Source organism: Acartia tonsa, chromosome 9 (assembly GCF_053477335.1).
Source record: "Acartia tonsa isolate MP-2025a chromosome 9, ASM5347733v1, whole genome shotgun sequence".
Taxonomy (NCBI): domain Eukaryota; kingdom Metazoa; phylum Arthropoda; class Copepoda; order Calanoida; family Acartiidae; genus Acartia; species Acartia tonsa.
The window spans coordinates 20,019,253-20,040,709 of NC_137268.1; positions in this window are offsets into that span (position 1 = coordinate 20,019,253).

The following is a 21,457-nucleotide window of genomic DNA, read 5'->3' on the forward strand; positions in this document are numbered from 1 at the left end:
TAAAATCGCCGGTGTAAAACCGTTTTATACTATCCTTGTGAAAAATCGCCTAATCAAGTGAAATAAAAATCCGCAGTACTTTATCTATTTCTATTTTTAAAACTTGGCCACATCACACGAGGGCCAAATCAGTGTCGCCCTCTCATTGGCTAGATAGTAAGTAGCGTCCACAACAAACCACGCCATTGGCTGTTATCAATATTTCCTCGCTCCTTATTGGCTAGCTGCACTCAAAATCACCTCCATCTTAGCCACACGGCTTCACTTGCTTGAAAATGTTGCCGGAACAATCATCTCCTGAATTTTGGAAAAAAATGGAAGTGATTTTCGACAGAAAATTCGAGGAATATGATAACAAAAAAGCCAAGGTAAGACATGAGGAAGTTTTTAACACTATCTCTAGCCACAAAAAAGAAATAGATGCGGTAAAAAAACAATTTTCCGAACTTAGTGATAAAATCTCTGTTCTCGAACAAATTGACAATTTTAAGGATGCCCAAATATCGGCAGAAACCCTAAAAGCGATAAAGGATAGTATTGCGGTCCTCCAGAGTAAGTTCGAAACTCAATCAAATAACGATGACAATTTTAAACGCTATTCCTTCTTTCAGAATTCCTGCCGCGAGCAGCGTAGTAGGGCGTGGAGCCTGAGGGTGACGAATTTCCAGTCGCCACACAGCCGTGAGAAGATCACCATGCTCATGATCTACAACACACTCATTCTGCCCTCACTGAAGATAGCCCACCGTAATGGCCTTCTCGATTTCGTCCCCCAGTACTGGGGGGACGTCATCGAGTACGCACATCATTTGCCGTTCAATCCCAAGAAGAAGGAAGTCCCCCAGGCCATCTTCAGGTTTCATTCCCGCGTCCACCTCCAAGCGGTAATGATCTCCAAGCGCCCCGTCCTCGAGGAATACACAGCTAAGATGAACCAGTACAAGACTGCCAGCCAGAGTGTGTCCCCTGCACCCTATTATCCAGGTAGAATGATAAAAATGCAATATGACGCGACGCGCTTGAATAAAAGCGTCCAGACGTTTTTGCACTCAACCAAGCTGATCTCCCGCACGAAAATAATGGGGGAAACTGTGGCCTTTCAGATCAAGTCCGGATCTAGATGGCAAAAAGTGCTAAATCCATTTGCCGACACATTAATTGGTATGACTAAGCCAATACCTGGCACCGAGAAGCTGTTCAGCACATCAATGGAGCCCCCCCTGATCAAATACAACAGCGTGCCCTATGCAGACAGAGGATCATTCTTCCCCAACTCAAAGTTCTGCAATCCCCTCATCACAGAGGATGATTTTGAGGATAGCTTTGAACCTCCTCCCAACGCTGCCAACATGGACGAGTTCCCACCCCTGGAGCCCGCCACCACCTCTGACACGGCAGCCGCCAATGTCCCTGAGGCCGAGGATGAGAATGCAGCTGCCCCAGCCGAGCCGATTCCAGCTCCAGCAACTGCATCCAACGTAGCAGCAGCTCCAGCCCCTGCCACAGCAGCAGCCCGCCCAGCAGCCAAGGAGCCAGAAGCGGACCCATCTAAACTGCAGCCGCTACCACAACTGAAATCTATGCCTGCAAGAACTGCAAAGAAAACTAACGACAGTAAGATAAAATGATTAGATAGTATTTTGAGCAGATAACAAATACTTACTGTCCTTAAAAAACACTTATTATTGGTTAATTACTAATTTAATCCATGTAACACAGCATATGTTATGTTATGTTGTACCACAATTAATTCTGAGCTGTTTTTCCTTCTTGTCTTGTCATCGCTTGTCAAAGAATAAAAAACGTATAGAATTTAACTCTATTTTACCTACCTACCCCCTATGCCAACTTTTAGATAAAAAATTATTGATCAAAAGATTTTTGTATCTAGCTAATATACCACGGGGGGGGGGGGGGGAAAGAGTAAAGAGCGGAGGCACATCACCTCCTAACTAAATGTTTTATCTAATTCACTATTATTACTATTGTAAATATGTTCATGTTTTATGTATGCTGATATATATTGTTTTTCAGTCGTTCCCACTGGATGATATACGTGCTAATCCTCCTGCGATAAACCTAGACTCCACACCAGTACCCTACAAGCCTCCCTAATGGATTAAATGAACAGGTACCTGCTAATTTAAATCTTAACCCTACACTAGACCTCCTAAACCCTATTTATGGCCAGCATTTTGATGGATTTAACGAAGAATTTGGTATTAACTGTCAATACATGTCTGAAAATGAAGCAATAACAAAATTAAAATCTTTTAGAGAACAACTGATAATTTTATTTTCCTTAAACTGTCAATCAATTAATTCTAAATTTGATGAATTGGTGGCGTGCATAGACAAATTTAATTGCAAAGGAATACGGCCCAGCGTTCTTGCATTTCAAGAGCTCTGGGCAAATTCCAATGCAAATTTTGACGTGTATAATATCGATGGCTATAACTGGCATGTCAACCTTAGAAAATCACAAAGGGGGGGAGGGGTGGGATTACTCGTGCAAAAACATTATAAAGTAGTAAGAATGTTTGACAATATCTCTTTCAAAGAACGTATATGTGAATCTATCTGTCTCAAATGTTCGTTTAATGGATTTAAATTCTTGGTGTTGAATACCTATAGACCGCCTAATCAAAGTAGTGCTGAACTTGATGAATTTTTTGAAATTTACCTTGAATTATTGGATAGGATTATGTCACTCAACCTACCGTTTTTTATTGTTGGAGACATTAATCTTGACCTGTTCAGGATTAATGAAAACAACAGCCCTAGTATGCGTCTGCTAGAGTCGCTAAATTTCAACGGCATTTTGAATACGATTACCAAGGCCACCAGAATCACAAAAAACACTTCAACATTGATTGACATTTTCGGTGTTGGTAATTTTATTCCAAATCTTATGTTGTCTTGTGTCCTGACATCACAAATAAGTGACCACTTGTTGCTGATAAATGCGTATAGAATTAATGCTAACAAAAAACCAAAACAACCTGATTCTTATGAAAAAAGATTGCTAGGCGATGATAACATTAATTCACTGAATGACGCACTTTTCAGTACCGATTGGTCAAATGTGCTTAACCAAAATGACGTCAACGTTGCCTATAGTAATTTCATAACTAAGTTTCTTGAGTTATATAACACCTCATGCCCCATTGTAAAGGTCAAAAAAAATTCTAGGGTCCAACCCCAGCAGCCCTTCATGAACGAGTACCTCTTGAGAATGAGGGAGCACAAACACACCCTCCACGACAATTTTCTTAGGGAAAGAACAAGGGAAAGTGAGCTGTTGTATAACTCTTATAGAAACTCTTATAATAGAAATGTACGTCGTGCAAAACTAGAATACTATAGGTCAAGTATAAGAAATTGCGGCAGAGATAGTAAAAAATTATGGCGTTGTTTAAAAGATATGCTAGGATTCGATCAAAAGGGTGCTGAGTGTTCATACTTAGAGGTCGGGGATAGGAAAGTTGAGGGTGACCAAGCTATCGCTAACGAATTCAATTCCTATTTTAGCCAGATTGGAACCTCCCTTAAACCTGAGATCCCAACAACAGAAAAAAACTTTGCAGAATTTTTACCCCCCCCCATCCAAGACTCAATCTTTTTTGAACCCCTTTACCCTTTCAAAGTAATAAACTTGATTAGAAACATCAGGCCCAAAAGGTCCACAGACATTAATGATGTCAGCATGTTCTTAATTTCCCGCTGTGCGGATGTTATCGCACACCCCCTTTGCCACATCTATAACCTTTCCCTCCAATCTGGCATCTTTCCTAACGGTATGAAGGTAAGCAAAATTCTTGTCCTCCACAAATCAGGTTCACTCAATCAAATGGATAACCATCGTGGTATTTCATTGATTGATAACCTAAGCAAGCCCCTGGAAAAATACGTATGCGATAGCTTGGTAAATTTTTTGGACGAAAAAAACTTTTTTTTAACTGCAGACAGTTTGGATTTAGGAAAAATATCTCAACTTACCATAATGTCCTTGACCTCTCAAATATGATCACTCAGTGTCTAGGTCGAAACAATTCCTGTATGTCCATATTTTAGGTGAACGGGGAAGGAGAAGTTCACTACAACCCTGAGCTAGGTACATAAATAGTAAATGTACTGCAGAACCTTAAAATTGCTAATAAATTACAATTTGATTATTTATTTATTCATTAACCATATTGAGAATTGTGCACTATAATATGAAATAATTTATTTACTATCTTGCCTGCAATCTCTTTCAGGAAGAAACCTAGTACCTTAATTAATATGCAATCTTTTTCAGGAAGAAACCTAATAGTCAAAAATTGTAAACTTTTATTAGTAACTCGCCCTAATTATATGCACCTTAGAGGAAATAAAATCTTATCTTATCTTATCTTACAACCAGGGGCAAAAATGCACATTTACTAATTATAATTTATTCTTTTGAGTGAAAAAAAGAAAATTCGCAATATTTTTTGGGGGTTAGGATACCCTACTACTTCTATTACACAGAGAACCTTAGTATTTTCTGAATTTTGCCAGAATTGAGAGAACTAATCTGGAGCAAGAAAATGCCTAGATCTTCTTTTATCATCACTAAAATTAAATAATCCATTGAATCTAATAGTTTTACTCAACAGATGTCTTTTAAGTCGAGGACCTAATATAAATAATTTATAGAGTGGCTACGCTACTATAAACTCAGCTTGTATGTTTGACCACCTTAATTTTGCCCTCACTGCTCCTAAGGGGCTACCATTACTTCAAATTCAAGTGAAATAATTAAAATCCCCATGGTTTTGTGCAGGGGTGTGAAGGGATAAGACAATTGAATACAAACTGATGTACAAACGACCCAAATTGTGATAAACAAAATTATTTCTACGTCTTTTGTAGTTTAAAATTACAGTGCAACATATATAGGTTTATTAACATACCCCAAAGTTTTAAGACCAACCAAAGAAAGAATGTTCTAACAAAACTTTGGGGATTACTAAAATTTAAAGTTCAATATAGAATCCATCCATTTCTTCAATGGGTTTTATGAAACTTTATGTCGTAAATTTAGGGGTGTTAAAATTTTCCCATCATTTTAGAACTACATTTGATTCTTGTATAATTTATGTATAGATGTGTTTATAGATCTTATTTTCTACACTTAATGTAAGGAAAACTTTTTATGTAATAACTACTGCACGTTTGTTCTTCGCTTTTATGGGTTGTGTTATCCCTTTAGTGTACAGGTAATTATGACACTAACAGAAGATAATAAAATCGATATATTATTACTTGGATGTTGTACCAGATTTTCATGTACTCTAATAAAATGGTAATCGCAGCTGGCTAAAATAACGATACCGTCCACCACCCCCTTTATCTCATCCCCTCCCCAAATAAACGAATTGACCAATAAATGAGGCCCAAGTTAGCAACCTAATTGACGACTAATTTTCCCCTGTCAATATATCCACGTTTTTAATATCCATCGCTAATAATGACATTAGCTAGCCTCAGCTAATTATAGCAGGATGCAAAAATGTTGTAATAAATCTAAGTAATAATTATTTGTTAATTTTACAAATTAGGTAAAAAAAATTCATCTCTAAAAAGCTTTACTTTTTTAAGTTTTGACACTCTACAAGTGTTCATGTTCGTTTGTCCTACTGTCTTATTTTAGAGATTCACTTTTGTGGATGTTGCAATCCTTGTTCAATTGTATCTTTGAATATTTTTATCCCATATCCTGTATGTGCTAAAAGCTTACTTTCAATGAATAATGGCAATTCTTTATTGATCTGTCTTCCTCTTGAGTTTGATCAAGATTTCATTTCTTATCATTTCTTTTATGTTGTCAATATTAAAATAACAAGGACTATTACGCTCATGAATAGGAAGCTCTAAAGATGTATGAATGTCCTTGAACAGTATCCTGTATTTTAGAAGTTTTGCAATAAACTTACATACAATTTATTTAGACTAATGTATTAATATTCTGTTTAATCATATTTTTTTCTTACGATTCGGATCTTGTCTTTTATGGATGTTGTCATCCTTGTTTTAATACTATTAATACCGTACACAATACTGTATACAAATGCTTCGCTTATTATAATATATTTTAGTTACTGGTAATAAATCTACACAGACAGACCTATCCTCCTATTATATAAAGTAGTAAGCGTTTTTTGTCTGTCCCGAAGGATCTCGCTAACTGCTAAACCGATATTGCTCTCCTTTACAGTGAAGCCTCTTATAGGTACTAGGAAGGTTTTAAACTATTGGGGAGGGTGTCTTCACTCCTTCCCCCCCCCTAAAAAAATATTTTTTTACTCTTTTGAAACTCAAATTTAAAATGGGATGAGGTCGAATTTTCCCCCTCCTACATTAAGTGCCACTAGAGGCTTCTAGGGGGCTTAGCCGCTATTCCTAAATAAAGAAATGTTTCGCATTTAAAATGACTTTCTAGGCTGGCTTGTTATATTGACAATTGAGAATAAGTCCTTTGATGTCTTTTGAGCATTGAAGCCACTCTGTAAGTTAAATGTATCAGTCAGTTTGTCTGCAAGCTATGCTGATTCGCTAAACATGTTCTTTGCATAAATGTAATAATAATTATTTCTTTCATCGTATTATAAACGGCTTTCCGCGGATAAAGAATGTACAATTATTAGATTAAAACCAGTTTTTTAGCCTCGAGGTGACAAAGGCACGGGCTAAAAACCTTGTTTTAATCTTATGATTGTACATTTTTATATTCGTAGAAAGCTGGATATAATACGATGCTAGACATAGTTTTTTCGTATGGATAAGAACCGGTTCCTATCCACCGGATTCGAATGAATACGAGAAATATTGTTATTTAATTATTTTGATGGTGCTTTTCCTAAAATCAATTCTCGACCACTGAAAAAAATACCAGGTTTTCAATATGCCTAATCCTGTGGGGCTCTGATAGGCATATCCTAACCTAACCTAGGTCAAAACACAAATATATATATATAATATATGTATATCTGTTGTGTGGTCGCTAGGAACTTTCATTTCTATTTAGTTCTATCTAAAATATTACATTTATGTTCATAAGGCCAGTCAGAATCCTTAACCACTGACATGCCTAGTTTTTCCTTGAAATACCGCCCCCGGCCCCACCCTACCGGAGTTGGTGCGAGAAATGGGATGTTCCTCTTAGAGGCTTTCTGGGATATTGTTTTCTCGTATTCATTCGAATCCGGTGGATAGGAACCGGTTCTCATCCATACGAAAAAAACTATGTCTAGCATCGTATTATATCCAGCTTTCTGCGAATATAAAAATGTACAATCATAAGATTAAAACCAGTTTTTTTAGCCGGTAACTCGGGGCCAAAAAAAAACTAGTTTTAATCTCATAATTGTACATTCTATATCCGCGGAAAGCCGTTTATGATACGATCATAAGATTAAAACCAGTTTTTTTAGCCGGTAACTCGGGGCCAAAAAAAAACTAGTTTTAATCTCATAATTGTACATTCTATATCCGCGGAAAGCCGTTTATAATACGATGCGAGAAATAACTATTATGAATACATTATCTACGCAGTCTCTAAACTGAGTTTGTGGAAACGTTGCTATATTATATTGGTTCAAACAATTCCACTACCATTAATGGATATAGAATACGTGGATATGTTAACAGGGAAAAATTTGTCGCAATTTAGCTTTGGTCAATTCAAGTGGGAAGGGAGGGGGTAGAGGCGGATATAGTTATCTTAGCCAGCTGCGAGTATCATTTCATTAGAGTATATAAAAATCAAGTGCATCCGAATATTTTTAAAAAATCAATTCTACCATTGGACTTAAATGTCCCTGTTAATAATACAAAGTCTTTGATTGTCTACTCGAGGATTTGTCAGGGAAGTAAGTATGAGTAGATGGAAGATAAATCATGTCTTCAGGGATATAGGGATGATTAAAGGGAAGATACAATTGTTATGTTGGAAGAATTTTTTTTCTGTCGACATTGACTTTCCCAAAATCCATTATGTTTGTAATATTTGAGCTTTAAAGGGACCCTGGCTTTAGTCAATAATTAACAAGCAAATAATATTTAAGGTCTAGATTAATTTGTTCTATTCTATTAGATTTTTTATCTTCATTGTTGGTAGTGAATCTGCTACTCCATAATTTTGTGGTTAATAATTTTAAAATCAGATTTCACTTGTTGATTTTTCAGTCATAGAGAAAAAGACACATAGTTTTATTTTTATTTTCCATATATTTCTTTTTTCTCTACTTCTAATTTAGACCAATTCATGATTTTTTTTATGTGCTTCTGGATGTTATATCCTAGTTAATTTGTTGTTATTTTAGGCAATTTTTTTGTGATTCATTTTAAAGCTGTGAAGTGCCCTTTAAGGTTTCTTTTAACACTATCACTGAGCTTATTGCCGCCAGTCAGATGGATGGATTGATACATGGATGTAGGGACAATCTTATCATCCTGGACTTATCAAATAAAAATAACATGTTTAAATAAACCTTTTTTGATCACTCTATCTATAATACAAAGTAGATTGATATCTGTCTGTCCGTCCGTCTTCTTCTTCTTTTAGCCCAATGCTATCAACCATGATCATTGACACGGTAACCACTGAACCGATTGGATTCTACTCTTCAGGGAATATACTTACTGGTCCTGTGGTGGTTTTAGGCTATATTCTTGGAGGGTGGGACGCCTCAACCCCCCCTCCCCCAATTTTTTTTAAAAAGAATTTTTACGAATTATGCAAATTCGCAATTTATTCGCGAAAATTTGCGATTCTTTCGCATTTTTTTCCGCTGGGTAGGTAATGTTAGATGTAATTTTACCTCTTGGGGCAAAGCCCCTAGAGGCTATGGGCGAAGCCGCTAGTGTAATATATAAAGTAGTAAGGTTTTTTTTATTTGTTTGTTAAAATCTCGCTAACCACTAAAATATTGTTTTTATTTATTTTAAGAAAGCTTTACATAGGTCCCTGAATATTATACCATTTTAAATATAGGCAAGGCCATGGACGTCCAATGGGGTGGTAAAGGGGATTTTACATCCCCCCCCCCAAATAAATTTTGCCTACAGCACCCCCAAAATTTTAAAGTTTGAATTTTTAAGAATTAAAAGCTTGGACGTCTTTGCCTATATGATACAAAGATTACCCCCCCCCCCCCAAACAAATTTAAATTTTGAATTTTTACCCTCCCCAAATGATAAAGCTTGGACGCCCTTGGGCGAGGCTAAGCATTAAGTAAAATTCAACCCACATGGCTAGCATAGCATTGCCCTTTAATTTTTTAAAAATTCTGTCATTGATTTATGTCGGTAATTTGTCATCCGAAACCTTTTTATTTAATAAAGAGTCCTGTATTTAGGGTTTCTATATTTAGAGGGGAAAAGTGTGGTTGAAACTAAACTAAAACCTATGTAAATTTTTACTGAAGTTAGAGATATCAGTCGCTTTAGTGTTTTTTTGGCCAATCTACCTATCTCTACACACTCCTCTTTTAGTAGCAAATAATTTCTAATTTTTTGCATAAGAAACTTTTTAATTGACAGATGCACACTGAGCTCACTTTTTAAAATAACCGGGATATCATTATCCAAAGATGAATGCGCAATAGAATTGTAAAAACAAGCATGACTATATTCATCAAAGTGACGCTCAAAAATATAAGTGTTAAAAGAGACCGAATAAAAATTTTGCAAAGAATTGTTGAAAAAATGTTATGCAATATGCTCAAAATGGACAAACCCACTTTTAAAAACTTGAGAGATTATAGAGATTCTAAGCTTACTAACAAATTATTCCTATAAGTCTGAGAATTTTACATTTATAAAATCAAGTAAATTAGACAGTTTTCTTTTTTGAATACAAGGTTTTGTTATGAGGAGGTGAAAATTTATTTTATAAGGCGAGAGGAAATATTACATATTTCTAAAAATATGATGGTATTAGTGTTTACAGGATGAAATAGTTATTTTTCTGATGATTTTAAAATGATGCGGAAATCAAAAGGAAAAATTATGAGTAACAAAACTGGTATAAATCTTATAATTTTTACTTTAATTTCCGCGAAATACTGTCTACAATACGATACGATAAATAACAATTATACATTTTGATTTTCTTTTTGTACTCAGAAATAGTCTTCAGAGTTACTTTTGGTCTACAAAAATCTCGTGTAGAAAAAAATCATCTGCAAATTAAGCAGATACAAGTCAAGGTGTATTATAACAAAAGTTTAAGAATCAAAACTTTGCAGTCGGCCGATAAAACAACAAGTTGCATCTTGAAAACGGTCATGGCATTCCACCTACTCATTCTAGTGACGCCAAGCAACGAATATTGCTACATTAAAAAAAGTGTTATGGCATAAAATATGTGCTCCTAGTAGAAAAGTATGGGGGGGGGGGGTTAGATTGTTTTATTTTAGAATACATTCCCCCCCCCAAAAAAAAAAAACTTGTTTCTGACCTTTTACGATAATCTTAATTTTCATCCCTGTTAGTATTCTAATTATGGCGCGCGTAATAGATTGTTCTCAAATATTCTGTAAGGGAAGGGATATTGAACTTTAAATTATACAAATCCTAAGACTTTAAATACACGATCACTCATTTGTTGTCTTAAAAACTATGGGGATTTTTATTAAATCTTGATTAGCATTTATTTTAATTATACAGAAGATATAATTTTCTTAATATTTATTAGGGTTGTATAAGAATCTAGGGATCTACTGCAGTTGACGGTAAAATATTGCTGGTAACGAATATTGCCAAAAATCTATGAATTTCAAAGGCTGCTAGCTGCCAAACGGCTGAATGTACAGATCATACCCGCACACCATTAAAAGCGGAATAAATAGGCCTACAAATAATCTGGAATAGCCAAGATCCAATAATGCAAAGGGTAAGCTTCACTGAAGAAAAAACGCGTAAAATAGGCCTTTTTAGCGCATTTCTCTGCACTGCAAGATGATTATGCATTATTGATTTATGGCTATTCCAGATTATTTGTAGGCGTTCTTATGCCGCTTAAAACAGTGTGTGGGTATGCTCTGTTCGTTCAGCCCTTTGGCAGCTAGAAGCCTTTAAAATTCATAGATTTTTTAGCAATATTCGTTACCAGCAATATTTTACCGTGAACTGCAGTAGATCCGAATCTAGTAATAGTGTCTAACTTTTTATCCTTGTGACGTAACAAAAATCGAAGGATGAGAGGGGAGGTGGGAAAGGAAACCACTAAAAAAGAGATGGATTTTTGTTACGTCACAAAAATAAAAAGTTAGACACTATTACTAGGTTTGTTGTATAACAATTTATCGCCCATTGTTTTATCCCTTATAGTTCCTGCAATTATTACTTTATTTGTGCGCTCCAGTTATCTAGTAGTTCTCAAATTAAAGGCAAGGAGGGAGGGGGGGGGATAAGAAAGCATATCATCATCAGGGGCTGATAACCCTGAAAGTTGGGCGTGTCCACTCCCCCTCAAAACCACATTGACCCCCTTTAAAGTCGTAACATTTCTCTAGTACATGTATCTATCTATATATAGAAATTATTGACCATTTTTTTTCTTTCCCTTTTTCTTTTAAGTAAATACAGTAGCTAGCCTTAACCCCCTTTTCTTTAATCAGTTAGCTTACAATTGAGCCGAAACTAATAGGAATCCCATTTAATGGTAAAAAATTTCTTTCTTTCGTGTCTGGCGCGTGATATTGAAGAAAAATTGGAAAAAGTTTGCACTCATAAATGATTAGAATACAATTCAATAACATATTTAATGAGACATGGCTGACGTACATAAAACATTAAAAAATTTTATTCCATCAGAATTAACTATAAATTTAATATTCCACGTATTAATTATCTTTATATTTTGCTAAATTAAAAAGGCATATTTTGACGTTTTTGAAGGAACGTCCAAGACGCCCTTTTCGGCTTGTGTTGGTCGTAGTACGTAAAAAGCCACGAAACAACGCCCCTACGATCTAGAAACAAATAGGAGTAGAGATAGGTTTTCTAAAAACAAAGATGACAACATCCATATAAGCGAAGCACTGAAACGGTAGGACAAACGGACATTTACACTTGTATAGTGTCAGAACTGAATAATCAGAATATAAATGCATAAGAGTCAAAGCAAAATTGTGAGTAAATTTGTTGAAAAACTGCTTGATACAGGATAATGTTTATGGAAATACTTACATTTTTAGGACTTGATTATAGAGTTGCTTCGCTTATAATATTGTACTTTGTTGTCTCAGGAATCAATATTCCAAAAATCAGATCAATCGGATAATTAGATTACATAAAAATTTGTTGTTAAAAAAGTAGCAAAATCAACATGTTTAAAAAGGACGTACGGACATTCTGGTAATGATTATAGTAGTATGATACGGACCGACCCTAATTATAGAAAAGCTTCGCTTTTAAAAATTAATATTAACAATCATTTTAATTTAATTTTTAGAATATACATAGATTCCTAAGACAATTAGATACAATATCATAAGCGAAGCACCTCTATAATAAAATCTAGTATTTAATCAAATGTGGGATATATTTTATGTTTAATTTAAATGCGATGTCACTCAATATTTGTTAATGTTCGTTTGTCTAACTTTTTTTATTTGCAATCAATGTTTAATGACAGATAGGTGCTTGAAACTTTTTCTTGAGGTGCACTCTGTAGAATATTAAGCTGTGAGGCCTATAATTATTTTTTTTTCTGAATACTTCTCCATTTTTTAAAAATGAAGTAGGCCTACTATTTGAATGCCTTAATCAATGTTTCATCATTCTAACTGAACTTACATTAAACTGATTTATTTAATTTAACATACAACTATATTAACACAACAGTAGCCTTTCATAGTTTTACTGGACAAAAATATATTAATAATATTATTTTTTTAATATAGGATATTATGTATTCTGTAAATGTGTTGTTAAAGTCTGTATAAAGTCATAGAAAAATGTGCTCTGAATCTGTATATACCATTAAAGTTTAAAAAGAGAGAAGGCACGATATGTAACTCTAACCACGGGTCAGGAGACCCTGTCCCGATGTCGTATTAGGTCTTTGAATAAGCTAATAGCGTTGGAAATATAAACACAGCCAAGTCCTTACAAAAGAACAGAAAACTATTTGCTAACAGACAAAAAGGGTTTCCGCGACTGGGGCAAGGCAACATCTATACCTTTATTAATGATCCAGCAATGTTTGCTGGCATCCTGTTCCCGACAGGATGGACAGGATGCTAATATTAAATAACTAATAGTTTCGTGAAAACACTCTTTCTCTCTCTCTCTCTCTCTCTCTCTTTTCATTTTATTATACCTTTCTCTCTTTTAATGTTTCTCCCTTTTGATATTGTCATTTGATAAAATTTCATATTTATCTTAAGCTAGATTATACTTGAGTCTAGGAGGGGAGGGGATAGGTTATCTGGAAATTTTTCATAAACAACAATTTTGGACATGTTTCTGTCCTCAAGCGGTTACCAAGATCTTAAGCATCATCCAGACGAACTAACAGACACCGATTTCAGTTGTTTCAGTTGGTTTCAACCCTTCTTGTCGTCAAGACGTCAGTAGTTAGCTCCTGCTTTCAAAGTGTGAGTTTGAGTTTGACCGCCAGAAAACCTGTTGTGTCCTGCACAAGCAGAGTGTTTCAACAAACCAACAACATCATCAAGTTTTCTAGACATCGATTTACTTTGTATTATCCAATTATATGAAGGAGTAATTTTTTTTGCTAGAAGCTTAGATTTAATTAACTTCAGATCCAAGGATGGTTTTAGGCTATTTCATTTTAGAGTTAACTCTTGGAATGGTTTAAGCTATTTTTCAACCTGAATACAAAACCCATTAATGCTATGGGCACAAACCTTTGAAATTCCTCATTTCACAAAAAAAAGCTTGGACGTCCACGAACATAATATTTATTATGAAACATATGAACATATATTCTTTTTAAAAGCAAAGCTTTTCTATAATTAGGATTGGTCCGTCCGTCCGTCCGTACGTACGTCACAGACAGATAGCTCTTTTCGTTAATTTAAATAGGTTAGAAATGTCCTATCGATTCTAAACTTTGCATGGTGATTCCTGTAGTAGTTAGGTACGATTTAAAAAGCGTAGCAACTCTATAACCATTACCAGAATGTCCGTATGTCCATTTTAAACATGTTGAATTTTTACTTTTTGAACAACAAATAATTATGTGATAAAATTATCCGATTGATCTGATTTTTGGTATGCTGATTCCTAGAACAACAAAGTACAATGTTATAAGCAAAGCATCTCTATAAGCAAGTCTTCAAATGTAAGTATGTCCTTAAACAATATCCTGTATTTATGTAGTTGTTCAACAAATTTACTACCAATTTTGTTACTACTTTTATACATTTATATTCTGATTATTTAGTTCTGATACTCTTTAAGTATTAATGTTCGTTTGTCTTACCGTTTCAGAGCTTCGCTTTTATGGATGTTGTCATCCTTGTTAAATTGTGGTTAACTTGTCAATGCTGCGCTTTTTATGGACATAATTGTTTTTCTTTTAGGTTTAAAGATCCCAATTTTGTAATTTAGTCACGTAGCTCACAATGCAATTAACAATTCATTATTTTACATCAGATAATTCTACAAATATTAATAATAATTTTGATATTTTAATAAAAGGCATGTTAGACTCGTCCTATTAGTGTCAAACCTTGCCTGAAGATTTCAATAAAAGTAAGGAATAAAGACGAAAAAGTCGCTAAATGTGAGGTCATAAAAATGAGGGATTATCCAACTCTTTTTTAGGGGTTTTCTTTCCCACTCCTCCTCTCCTCATCTCTCATTGTTATGACGTCAGAATTTATTTGAGAAACTTTCTTCGTCTTCGTAATTAATTGTTTGAAAGCATACAAACTTTTTTATCGATGCAAATAAAAAAGTCAGAAATGGTGACCGCAAAGCTATTTTGATACTAACGGATACGCCCCTAAAGGCATGCTTACGGTACCTAAGAGAACTTGGGAAGGAAGGGGGTGGAGGTCAACTTTCAATTTTAGTATTTAAAAGAAAAAAGGTGGAAGGTGGTCTCTTTTTTTCGAGAGAATAGAGGTTAAAAAAGTCATAACCTTTCTCTGGAACTATGAAAATTAGTTAAGCGGTCAGCGAGATCCTTCACTACACACTTGCACACAGAAATCCTTTTATGTAATAACCTCTATGGGGGCGAGGGTATTAGCCCTTTAAACAATCTTTAAAATCTACATTTTTTTCACATCAATGAACTTTTTTTTTACATTTTATAGACTTTAATTTTAGGTTTTATCCTCATTCTACCTTCCAGAGTTAATAACTATAGAGTAAGATAATTATGATATATAGAAATGCTGCGAATCTTGAAAAATTTCTGGGCGACTAAGCTCTTTAATTTATGCCCTTTTAGTGACATTTTAATGGCGGTTTTCAAAGAATTTCGCTAAATTTTCTAAAGAATGTATTTTTCATATAAAGAGAATTATACAAAATTTAAAAATGATAGAAAGTTTGAAAACTTTAGGAAGGGATTAAGTACTGAATTTTAAATCACACAGGCCCCCAAAGCATTATAAACTCCATTATTCATTTGGTCACTACAAAAAAAATTTAGGGTACCTATCCTAAGCTAATCCTATTATATTAAGTAGTAAGCTGTTTTTGTCTGTAGCGAAGGATCTCACTAACCGCTGACGCGATCGGGTTCTCCTTTACAGGGTAGCTTCTCATAGGCCCTGTGAAGGTTTATAACTATTTTGGGGGAGGGTACCACCACCCTCCCATGAGAAATCGCCCCTAGAAAAAAGTACCCTCCATCCCCCCAAAAAATGTAATTAAATTTTTTCAAAACTTGAATTCAAATCCTCCTTCTCAACTGCTCCTAGAGTCCTCTAGGGGTGTAGTCGCTAGTAACTATTAATTGAATTTATTTTGATACAACATAATTTAAAATTGATATATTTTGTTCCCAAAAATATAAATCGCCACTAGATGGCGGCTACTGCTGACAAAGCTGCGGGTGCCGAGCACAAGCACTTATTAGAAGGAACGAAAGCTTTGCTGGATTAAAAAGACACCTGAAATTGCTATTAAAATTTAGAATAAAGTCTCCCTAAGAGTTTGGATGATTTAAATAATACAATTTATTTTACAACCGTAGTATATCTATTTATTTATCACATCTTATTATGGACAGCTTTCCGCGGTAATAAAAATTGTAAAAAAAGTTTTGTAAGTCTGGGCTAACAAAACTGGTATTAATCGTTTGATTTTTATTTAAATATTCGTGGAAAATTGTCTGAAATAAGTTGCTATACATGATTTTTCAGTATGGCTGAAAACCGGCGGATATTAATGGATTTCGAAGCCATACTGTAAATATAAATTCTATAATACAAAATCTGTATAGGTGAAATTTTAAAACTCGTTAACCGCCAAGTTCAACGGACATATCGTGGTTTTAGGCTATATTTTAGGGGCAGTAAGTAGGATACCCTTTAAAGAAAGAAAAAACAATTTAACATAATCATTTGAGATTATATATTTTATAACAATTGAGTTACAAAAGTAAATTTTAATGTTCAAGATCTAAAGCCCCCTAGAGGCTAGAGTTGAAGTTATTAGTTATTAGAAAATCAAGTGGGAGAGCAAGAAATAAGGAATTTTTCATAAGTTTAACATTTTTGAATATGTTAATACGGCCCTGGCTATCTGCGTGATAATCATAAGATCTCTTTTTATTACCCCTGTTCTATTCATCAATAATAGACACTAGTTTGGTCTCAAAGTATATGAGCAAGTAGTTTATTAACTTATGATCATTACCTCGTAAGGGCGGAATGTTCCTTCGATCAATTTATGTGATCATCTTAAGAATCCAGAGCATCATCCATGAATAATGGGATGCAATACCCTAACACCCTAGGATGTTAGGTTAAGTAACATCCATCAGACAACAATCTTACTTTTTATGTCGCCCACCTGACATAGAAGCAGTAGAAACCATTTTTAACATCTTTAGTTATGACGCGGCATCGGCCCGAGATTCGAACCTATCACCTCCTGTGCGAAGAGAGGATGTGCTATGTGATGAACCACAATCCTGGGTTAGTTTAATAACTTACATTGAAATCTATAAGTATATATGTTTCACCCAGACAACTACCTGGATCCAGTGTTAAGGACCTTTTTTGTCTGCTAGCAAATTACTTTCTGCTCTTTTGTAGTGACTGGGCTGTGTTGATATTCCTGACGCAATTGAAAGTCGGCACAGGGGCCAATTGGTTAGGACATACAATTATTTAGCCAGTTCCCCCTCTATTGTCTTACTTTAATTAGCAAACAACCCACCCTACCCTTCAAGAAACTCTGTTATAATAAATATAGACGGTCTAGAATCAGATGGTTAATATATTAGGAAAATATTAAAAAAGTGTACAAATAATACAAAGTAGAACGATGCTTTCTACTTTAGATATCGGAAGCTTTTGAACTGATTGGGCTTTACTCTTCAGGGAATATAGCTAATTGTCCTGCGGTGGTTTCAAGCTATTTTCTTGTGTGGTGGGACTCCCTCACCCCCAAAAATTATTTAAAGACTTACCTTTATCTCAAGTGGGATGGTTAGGGCAATTTGTTTGCAGTTTTTAATGTTGATATCTAGTGAACCGATTGAGTTCTCTATTTTAGAGAAGCTTAACATATGTCCTGAAGTGGGTGGATTAAAACTATTTTACTTTTAGAGGATGGTTTTATGGTATTTTTTTTGCTCTTCGATACCTACCCCTTTGAATTGATGCTGGGCCGAAGCACGTAGTCAATACAAAAAGTAAGCTATAATGTTTAAATTCTTTTGATAAAATTTGTTGTTTGCATTTGGGTGTATGTTATTCTGGTAAGCCAAGCGTTCTCGGCCCACGGGGTAACGAGTTCGGATTCAACGAGCCCTAGCCTTTAATTATTCTACCAAACAAACAAGCAGGATTCAATCATACAGAAATTATATATTTAAACTGAATAATATTTACAAGCTATGTTTACTATATATATACAACAGATTATAACAATGGTTAGGTTTGAAGGGGGTGTGGGACGCTAAGGCTTAGCTCCCGGCGGTAGACAGGCTGTGGGGGCAGCGGTGGTAAAAGGGGAGGCAACGCCTCCCGGTTATATAAGCGCGTGAGGGACGCGTGATAGTTGCATGTTTGAGTCCCCTCCCCACATTTAGGCAGGCCAGTTTGACCGCTGGGTTGCGGGGTCAACAGCGGTCATGAGATAGATGGTGATATAATAAGATTAGTGCAGGGGGTTTGTTATCATAAGTCACAGCGAAGCAACTCTGTAAACGGCCTGTCCGTCTGGGTGTCGTATTACCACAACCTCCCCTTCAAGGGTTGCGTGGCTCCTGAGCCACCAGGCCTTGAACCTGGGGATACGACAGCCTATGCCTGCGCAGGACAGGCAGTTCTTGGGGCACAGCTCGATGGAGGACAGCTCGGGCTACACAGGCTCCCTGGGACACTCGTTGCTCGGTCTGACTGTGGTTGGTTATCAGCATTGTCAGCTCCTGGTTGGCTTCTAGGCGTGGGTTGGCGACGGCCAAGCCCCGCCGCTGGAAATTTTGCCTCGTCTGCAGGATTAGCTCTGCCTCGGCTGGTAACTGGACACGGAGGCCTAGGCAGACCCTGGTGGTTCCTAAGGGGGGAATGACGATGGCAAAGGGCGCATAGAACTCCATGGGGGCGCCTGCTTGATTCAGGTTGCTTGGTCTCCTAGCTCCTACCCGGATGGGGATGGCTGTCATCAACAGGGGGCACATGGCTTCAGCTTCGTCTTCTGGGGCAGCCTCTTCCATCGCAGTGGCTGGTTCTTCTCCTACAGGCTCGCTGCTGGCTGGCAGGTTCTCCATGTCCTCGTCAGGATTCCAGATGGCATCTCTGGGTGGCTCTGGAGCGGGCGGCGGCGGCGGTGGTTCGTTGGGCTGCTCCTGCAGGTTCTCCTCTACTGGGTCACGATCCTGGCCGCTAGGCTGTGGGGCGGCTGCGGCTGGCTGGTGCACTGGGAGCTGTCCTGGGTCGCTAGCTGCGGGCGCCGCCGCTCCAACTGGCAGCTCGGTGGCATCCTCGTCGCCGTCCATATCAACTTGGATGTCTGCTGGGATCTGGTGGGCAGTCACATCTCCAGTGTATTTGCGCAGTCGGCCTACATGCGCGGTAACTTCTGAGATCCTGGCTACTGGAGAGGCAGGTTTGATGACATAATGGACTTCTGTAGCCTTCCTCACTACTTTCCAGGGGCCAGTCCATCTCTTGGTAATCTTGGCTGCCTTCCCTGGCACCAGGCGGGGGGCCAGGTACCAGACCAAGTCTCCAACCTCATACTTGGCCGTGCCTTCGTAAGCTGCCGCGCTCCTCCGGATGGCTCCCTCCTCCTTCTGCTGGATGGCATCATACACTGCATAGTAGCGCTGCAAGAGAGCTTGGACGTTGGCTGGAACTGAAGCATATTCGGTCTCTGGCAGCCGTAGTACCATGTCCACCGGAAGTTTGGCCTCTCTCCCAAAGAAGGCCAGGAACGGGGTCACGCCAGTGGATCTGCAGGCCTTGGTGTTGTATGCGAAGGCGATGGCAGGCAGGTGGGGCTCCCAGTTGTTATCGTCTCTGTCTAGGAACAGGCGCATGCCTGTGTTGAGCGTCCTATGAAACCTCTCCACTCGGTTGGACTGCGGGTTGTAGGGTGGTGGATGTGTCAGGCCAATCTCAAGTCTGGAGGCCAGTTCCTGGAATACCTGGCCGGTAAATTCCATTCCATTGTCGGAATGGATCTTCAGGGGGCATCCGAACGTGGCCAGGTGGCGGTGCAACAGGGTCTCAGCCACCGTGAGAGTGCGCTTGTTGGGGATGGCGTAGAGGCTGACAAACCGGCTGAACCCATCTTGGCAGGTGAGGATATAGCGGTTCCCAGCTGGGGTCTCTGGCAGTGGCCCCACCAGGTCGATAAATAGGACTTGCTGTGGATACCCCTGGCGGGAGGGCACGTGGATCCCTTGCTTCAGTCTCTCCTTGGTAACCTTCTGGACACACTCAGGGCAAGTTTGTACCATCAGACGGATGTCACGGGCCAGGTTGGGCCACCAGAAGTGCATGGCAACGCGGGCGATAGTCGCGTCCATCCCAAAGTGCCCAGCCATGGGGGTCCCATGGGCTAGAAAGAACGCGTCCTGCTGGAGGGCCGAAGGCAGCAGGTATCTTGTCCTCTCTCCTGTCAGAGTCTGGTCGGTGGTGGTGAGGCAGCCATGCTCGTCGAGCCCCAGGGCTGGGAAGCGGCTGGCGTACTGCTGCTCGTCTCGTTCCTTGCCACGCAGCTCAGCCTTAGTTGGGGCTTTGCCATCAGCCACCCATTGGCGGACACGGAGCAGGAGGGGGTCCTGTGTCTGGGCCTCCAATACTCTAGCTGGATCCAGTCGGGCGGCAGGGGGCCGGCTAGCTGCGGACTCCCCTAGCTGGCAAAGGTTGTGGATATACTCAGCCTGCTCTGCTAATTCTTCGGCGCTAGCCGTTGGCATGTTGGCATCTTCCCGGCGGCTGAGGGCGTCGGCGTTGGTATTCTGGGTGCCAGGCCGGTGGCAGACGGTAAAGTCTAAGGCCGCTAGCTCCTCCTGCCAGCGGGCCACCATCCCTGTGGAGGTGTTCAGTGATTTCATCTGTAGCAAGGCTGAGGAATCAGTGTTGATCTGGAAGCTGCGGTAGGACAAGATGCCGTGGAATTTTCGGATCCCATACATAATGGCGGCCATCTCTCCCTTCCAGGACGGGTAGCGCGTCTCAGGGTCGGTTGTCTTGCGCCCCACGGCGGCAATCAGCCTCTCCTTGTCATCCTGACATTGACTCAGTATGGCAGAGATGGCGCGGCTGCTGAAGTCTGTGGTGAGCTGGAACACCGCTGGCAAATCAAACCTGGGCGGCGCTCGGATGGGGGCCTTGCGGAACTTGTCCTTGAGTTGCAGCAGCTGGGCTTCCATCTCAGGCGTCCAGGTTAGGGTCTTGGCCGTCTTCTGCCGATTCATCTCGTAGGTGAGGTCTGCATACTCTGGGATGAACAGGCGGTAGTATCCAAAGAACCCCAGCAGCGCCAGCAAATCCTTGGGGGTGCTGGGGGCTGGCCAGTCCAGGATACGGTCAATATAGTCCTCCTGCATGGCTATCCCCTCACGGCTGAGGGTGTGGCCCAGATAATCCACCTTGGATCGGAACAGCTTGGTCTTGGCGGGCTTGAGGCGGATCCCTCCCCTGCGGTGGGCTTCCAAGACCTCTCGGAGCCTGGCCAGGTGGGCCCAGGTATCCTGGTGGAAAGTCAGGACGTCGTCAAGGTATGACTGGAGGTTGGCGGTGCCTAGTGGGTTTAGGAC